This window comes from Coptis chinensis, chromosome 3, assembly GCF_015680905.1.
Source record: "Coptis chinensis isolate HL-2020 chromosome 3, ASM1568090v1, whole genome shotgun sequence".
In the NCBI taxonomy this organism is placed as follows: Eukaryota; Viridiplantae; Streptophyta; class Magnoliopsida; order Ranunculales; family Ranunculaceae; genus Coptis; species Coptis chinensis.
In genome coordinates this window covers 57,156,936-57,164,984 of record NC_141458.1, presented here as the reverse complement: position 1 = coordinate 57,164,984, position 8,049 = coordinate 57,156,936, and positions in this window count along the sequence as shown.

Here is an 8,049-nt window from a genome sequence, read left to right as displayed (position 1 = left end):
TATGTCTGCTGAAAATGTATATTTTGTTCGGATCATTAGTTGCTTTGGTTGTTTATGAGTCCCATTTAGATGACTGCCGGACCCCAATTTGTGTTGGGCAGACTCCCACAAAAAAACAATTATTACAAGTGTGCCATTGGTTTCAAAAAATCTTTAAAAAAAACAATTATTACAAGTATGCCATTGGTCCCCAAAAAATTGAATTCGAAACCCCAAACTTAAACGACCCGGCTAGGTCGTTTGGACTAAGTCCCAAACGACTTGACCACACCGTTTGGGACTTAGTCCAAACGACCCGGCCACACCGGTTAAGAGCCCAAAAAACAGAACTTTATATTTTTTCAAAGTTCAAATCCCAAATGACATGGCCACATCGTTTTGGACTAAGTCCAAATGGTGTGGCCATATCGTTGGAGACTTAGTCCAAACGGTGTGGCCATATCGTTGGGGATTTTTCTAAGTCCCAAACGGTGTGGCCCATTTTTTCTAAGTCAAATCCCAAACAACATGGCCACATCGTTTTGGACTCGATCAGACGGTATGGCCATGTCGTTTGGGATTTGAACTTTGAAAAAATTTAAAGTTCTGCTTTTGTTTTGGGTTCGTTTGGACTAACAACGGGTGTGCCAAATCGTTTGGGACTTTTGGACTAAGTCTAAAAGGTGTGGCCAAGTCGTTTGTACTAAGTCCCAAAGCGACCCTAGCCGGGGTCGTTTGTTTAAGTTCAAGCGACTTGGGGGTTTTTCTAATTCAACTTTTGGGGACCAATGGCATACGACCTGCGGGTCGTTTAAGTTTTTTTTTAGAATTTTTTGGGAGACCAATGGCAGATTTTTTGAGAATAATACACTTGTAATAATAGTTTTTTGTGGGAGTCTGCCCAACACAAATTGGGGTCCAAATAGTAACAAATACTTTAGATTTTTAGAATGTGGGGACAAGAGTGATGATCCATTTTGTCCATGTTCTTTGAAAATGTCAATTTTGTTAAGGATAATTTCATGAGGATTACATTACTCATTAGGTGCTTTGGTTTTTATGACTATGTAATTATTGGGAGATACTCATGACTTAATGAAGTTAGAATTTATTTTGGATTTGGTACTTCTTGTTGTTATGTTCTCTCTGAAAAGACCTCAAAGAAACCATCTAAAAGTTTTCTCTAACTCTCTCACAAAGGAAAGAAAATGTCATATCTAACTCTCTCTCTCTCTCTCTCTCTCTCTCTCTCTCTCTCTCTTAAATTAGATGCCATTACATGAGATTTCATTGCTTCTCTTTTTCGGATTCCACTCTTTTCTTCGAATTTCCTAAGAATCATATGAAACGAAAATTTGAACCAACTAACAAAATCCATATTCAACCAAATACTATATTTTGGAATTATTTATAGTTATTTATAAGTTCTGAAGTTACACACTTATCCGAAAAGCTAGGTGCCTAAGTATCATCCAAAATAGATCATCATATTTATCCATCATTATCCAAAATGCTATTGTGTTAGCTATTGTATTGGACTCCACCCTACTAGAAAATTTTCCTAACTTTCGTACCATTCATTGTGGCGTGCAACATTCATTCCTCCAAGGCTCCAAAGGAGCCACAAAATCTCAAAACTCACAAAGCATTATCGTAGTAAAGTATGTGATTAAAATTCACTAAAAATTAGTATAGACAAATGTATATATATCATTCTGTTTGACATACATGATAGTATGTCATCGAATAGTCATCAAGAAAGTATGTCATAAGTAACACCTTCGAAGGTACTATGTTTCATAACGTTATATGTGATTATAAAGAACATACAAGTATAGTATGTCATGAAAAATATCTAGCGTGCACCGTCATACATAACAAACTACATACCCAACGAATGCGAATGTATTATGTAAAAATAATTAATGGGCGATAATTAAGAGGATAATTAATTGTTAGATCTTAATTGTTTGTAGTTTATATGGGCTTATAAATAAGAGTAATACTTCGTCACACTCGAACTATGATCAATCATTTGTTCATAGTCAATTGTGATATGAACAAAGAATGTTCATAGCTCATAATATGATTAACTCAAAATGATTAACTCTTAATATCACTGTTCATAGTCCAATTGTGGTAACTCTTAATATGATTAACTCAAAACCAAAACTGAAAACTCTAATCTGGACTACCGGCCTTTTATATAGGTGAAATACCACGATTACCACAAAACTTGAAAATTTTCAAAAATGGAAAGTTTTGGGATAACCACATATTAAGAAACTACTAATCAAAATATAACTAACACGGTGGCCAAATAAAAAGCGGACTCTCCTATCAAAGATATAGCAAAAACAAAACTTTCCTAAAAGCGGCAAAAGCGTGATTTTGAATGCCTAAGCGATGGATTTAAGGCCGAGAGGGTGGTGCCCCGGCAAAGCGATGGGTTATGCTTATTTTGGCGTTTACGATCAAATATGGCGGCGTCCATGTCTTTTCGACTTTGTTGCCCGCTTTTCGGTTTTCAAGTTCATTGACATATGCATTGGCAACTTTATCTTTGCATCACATATGCCAAGTTCAATGACATATGCATTGGCTAATGCATCATCAATGGTTGTTCACATGAACAATGAGTGTTCATAAGTCATGTTAAGATATGAACAATGAGTGTTCATAGCTCATATTGGGGTTTGAGCGGTGATTGTTCATACCCCAAATAGGTATGAACAACCACGGCATAATCACTTTCATATATCAAGTAGAGGTTGAGGAAAAATACCAAAATGCACAAAGCATGTGCACCCTTCTAACATATCATAGATTATGTATTAACCTACAAACCAAGCAACCTAGCAACCAAAAATACTTACATTTCACAAATTACGTCTTATTTTTCTCTTGGACAATTTCTCGAGTCTTATTTTCCACAGTTTCTACACATTCTTCCTGGATTGTTTAGGGCTATTCCTCTGGGGGATTTCCATCTCTCTTCTTTCTTCTTCCACCCTTTTGTTTGAGAAATGTTAGGATTCAAAATCAATATCTGAAATAAAGATTTGGAAGTCAAAATATATATTATATATATATTTTTATCAAATTAAACATTATAATAAATCAAATAACATTAAACACTAAACCTATATCAAATTAAACATTAATATCACAATCATAACCTGTGAGGTATCAAAGAAAGACTCTTTAACTTCATTATCTTCGTCTCCTTCGTTCGAAGCTATATTCAACGTTGAGACATGCTTAGCCATTTCATCCATCTTTTCTATAAAATATGAATAAGCCTCAACACTACTCCCCGCATCGTAAGCCACTTGAGAAGCAACCTTGATACAATGAGCCACTCTCAAAAGTTCATGGTTTTCATGGCGGCCACTAATCGATTATGAAACTCCGCTCTATCGTGTTTGCCTTTTGCATCCACCGCTTCAAAAGAAAATGCCTTGGAATCTCTTCGATTTAGTAGCTTGCTGAAAAATCTTTAACATGTGACCACAAAGTAACCCCATAAACTGAAAATACTTACATTCCACAGTCTCCCTCTAAGGTTCCTCTATTGAAACTCACTTTCCAAAGCGGACTTCTTCGCGGGTCTCTGAATTTCACCATGTAGCTTCCGGTTCCATTGTTGACAATCTCGTCCCCATCAATTTTGTACTCCATCTTTGCCTTCTCTAATTGCTCCTTAAATATATTGAATGCATTAATCATTATAGACCCGCGGCATGCATAAGGAGGAAAGCATCTTTAGCCACAATTCGTGAAATATGCTCAGTGCGGTAATCAGCATCTCTTTCATTCCTAGCAATCAAAGCCAAATATCTCTCATTACCATGTACAAACTCCATCAGCATAGTGCTCGAATTTATGAATTGGTGGTAACGAGAATTCATCGATTCCTCCTCCCATCGTATGCATACCGAGCAAAAATGTGTCGAGATAACAAGGAACCCATTTCTCCCGCATATTATACATTTTTGTCAACCAAGGATTTGCAGACAACTCATTCTTCTCTATTATTGTACACCATCTTCTTTCAAAACCAGCCATCTTATACAAGGAGAGACCCTAGCAAAAGGCCAGAAGCAATGGTGGGAGAATAGACCCAATTTTGTTTATAGGTTAGAGAATCAACACTCTACTTATTTCAGATTTATTTCTTAAAAATTTAGGAAATGTATGTTGGAGTGGTCTACCTAGGGCCCTCACAAAATGTATACTGTTTTTTCTTTGCTATCTAATGCAATTACCCTTTAGCAAAAAAAAAATACGAGGAGAGAAATAGTGTTATTCAGGTCAGTTACCAGTGTCTCAATTTTAGTAAAGGATAGCTTCTCTTGAAATTTCTGCATAATATGCCAAAGGCGATGCGATGGCGAGTATCGGGGAACACTTTTTGCAATGGCTGCGATCATCGCTCTATCACGGTAAGTGATGATTGCGGTTGGTGCACGACCACCCATGGCTGCAAGCCGGGCCTTAAACAACCATATGAATGTATCTTTGTCTCATCAAGTAACAGTAGCGCAACCAAATAACTGAATCGATTTGCATCTTTGATTGACTCCGATAAAAAGGGCAAAAGGCATAGAGTTTGCATTAAATGCGTTATGTGGTATCAAAGAGACAACATCCCGAAATACTCATACTTTTCGAGACCTCCCATCAACCCGAGGAAAAAGTTCTTTGCATTCCCATTTTGATCTAGATCAATAAGCGTAGTAAAAGCGGGGATTCTCGGCACTCTTCTGCATAAAATATTTAAGCCGCGACGGTTGCATCACCTTCTTTAGGCATCTTTCTAGTCAAACCATAATGATGGTTCCAGCAATCCTTATTTGTAATGCTAACCCAACTTCTTCCCCACTAAAAACAGCAACAACTTACCCGGGTAAACCGTGTTCACCAAAAATCCTAGCTCATACGTAGTAAAAGTATGTCATTAAAAGCGCTTCACTAAAATTAGTATAAACAAATAATTGTCTATATCATTATGTTGATGATAGTATGTCATCGAATAGTCCATAGCCAAGAAAGTATGTCATAAGTAACACCTTACGAAGGTACTATGTAAAAATAACGATGTATGTGATTATAAATAACATACATAGTATAGTATGTCATGGAAAATATCATAGCATACCGTCATACATAACAAAGTACATACCAACGCTTGATGCGAATGTATTATGTAAAAATAATTGTAAATCTGCTTTTAATTAACATACATAGTATAGTATGTTATGCAAAATTTCATAGAGTACAGAGTACGTGGTCTACTACCCGGTACATAAGAATTAAGGATAGTTTTATAAACAGAAAGTATATCATACTTTATGCCAAATATATGCAACTAGAAATGGCATTGTGGAAGCATGCGACATATGCAGTGAGATGTCAACGATTGGTGTTTTTACCTTGCGAAAGTATGTCACTTAAAGTAAGTGATATACCGACCTGTTAGTTTTGTAAGAAGTGACATAACATATAAGTATGACAATTATAGTGTCATATCTACTCGCAGAGCTTATATACGACATTATATGGACGACACTGAATAAGCTATGCACAACACTATATAACAAAGAAAGTTTATATCACGACAATGTATAAGCTGTCCAACAAGAGTATGAACATTCGTTGTTCATAGTCCGACAAGAGTATGAACATTCATTGTTCATAGTCCAACAAGAGTATGAACATTCATTGTTCATAATTCAATGGTATGAACACTGAATGTTCATAGTCCAACAAGAGTATGAACATTAGGTGTTCATAGTCCACTAGAGTATGAACACTGAATGTTCATGGGTCAATTGAGATACCCCCTGTTTGAGCCACTAGGAGTATGAACACTTAAAGTCCACTATGTAGTATGGAGGACAATAGAGTAGCATTGAAGATAAGATAAGAGAGTGAAAATAAGATAAGGGTATAAAATATATTTCGACCGGTTATAAAATTTTGGCGAGACCAACAAATTCTAAGAACATTCAACTAGTATCTTGCATGGCAATGGGGAGTGGTGGACTCTTGGGGAGAGAGAGAGTTGGGTGAAGGAGAAAGGGTATTGGGGGCAAGAAAAAAATGAGAGAAGTTGAGGGCGAGGCGAGAAACCAACCAACTTGGTTTTGTCCGCATACCCTTACGCCAAGATCGTTAAGCTCCTCTCACTTTCGACAAGCATGAAAAATGTCATAACTAAATCAAAATGAAAGAGAGATGAACTTACTCTAAGCCTACGATGGTTGGCAATGAAATTTCTAGTGGAGGAGTTGTCAACAATGGGAATTGGTGGCGCCGTTACATTTTCTTTTAAGGGTTTGGGTGCTTGATCTTCCTCGTGTTAGGTGGAGGCATGTTTAAAATGCGATTTAGAACATTGATAGTTAGGGTTTAATGATAATTGTAATCTCCATGAAGTCATTGCTACATATGATATCCCAAACTTTATAAAAATGTTATAAGAGAATGTTTGAAAAACAAAAGTTTGTGCAAAAGCGTGATTAAGAAACATTTGTCGGAGATTAAAATGTGTATTGGACTCACGGGTTGCTTTCGTTCCATTGCCAATTCACTAAATTAATGCAAGTTCAAACAAGTGCCAAAATTAGCTATAAAAACAGGATTCAGAGTACAACTGCAGAGCATCATAAACATACTCGACTTATGTTTACAAGAGAAAAAAATCTCTTTGCATTTCTTGTATGGCGGGAATATCCTTGCTAGTTAGCCGGATCTGAATTCTTATTACAATTAAGATAGCTTGTTTTAGAACCCATCAGTCCCTCGTTCACTTTGTCTTTGTAAAAGGCGGTGGTGTTCTTTTGTCACAACACAAGTGATAAAGCTCACTTTGAAGCTCGATCGCCTTTGGTTCCTACCTTAAACCAACAAAGCACTTACCATATTCTTGCATTTTAATGCTATTTACTGAGCACTTAACAAAAACTAGTTAATACCATTTTCGACATATTCTAATACATTCGCAATTTATGACGGTATATACACATACACAAAATAGATATTAAAGCCAAAAACCCTCGGTACAAGGATAGTTACGAAAGGTCTAAATCCATAACATTTTTGGAACCCTTTTATACCACTTCCACGATCCTTGGTTCCATTATAGTTGCCCAATCCCAAGCTTACGTCCATGCAAATGACTCCCACCCCTGGAGCAAGTGGCGGAATAGGACTATCATCTTCAAAGCACGAGTTTCACAAAATGTGTGCCTCCTCAATGTGGCCTATTGCGCTATCACGGACACGAGTTGGATCGGGGGGCGATCCACAAAGGAAAGTATGACATACATTCTTTCTCTCCAATGGCGACAAGGACACACTTTGAAAAGTATTAGCGGCTAAAAATCCCATTGAAGGAAGTTCAAACCATTCTTTGGGGTTCATCGTATATGGGCGTACATCGTAGATTTGTCTTGATAAAGCTTCTTTTTCGTTCTTCTCCACCCATCATTGAAGTATAATCTGCCTCATGGGAAATCAACTCTGTCAACATAAGAGCCCTCACGGTAATCCATGAATCACCTCCATTAGACCCGAAGCATCGTGCAATCGGCGCTAAATCCACAATGTCCATTCGGTTCAACATCTTGCCAATCCACAATGAAGTCTCAGTATCAATGGATTTAAGTCCGTAGCCCATCATCCCAATTAGACCCAATTTCAGGTAAATCTACAAACACTTGAATATGAGTTCTTCTTGGTTTTCTTTTGCATGGTACCAACTTCTTGGCTTTACTATTCTTGCTTTCTTGAGTTACAATTTGTTCCTCAATTTGTTTTTGTGCATACTTTCGAAAGCTGAAGGCTCTCTCTTTGTGTCCCTTTTATCTTTACAAGTCTTCACACCAATTTTTATTCGGTGGCCTACCCCTCACATTGGTGTTGACCGAGGCTCTCGCCTGAAAGTTGCCTTTGGATCACCTAGTTCTACACACTTTTTCAGCATCAAAACCTTTTGTTCATCGAGGCGGTGAAACTTCTTCGAATCTGTGCAAGCTCGGGCTGAATATCAAAGGACCCATTAGG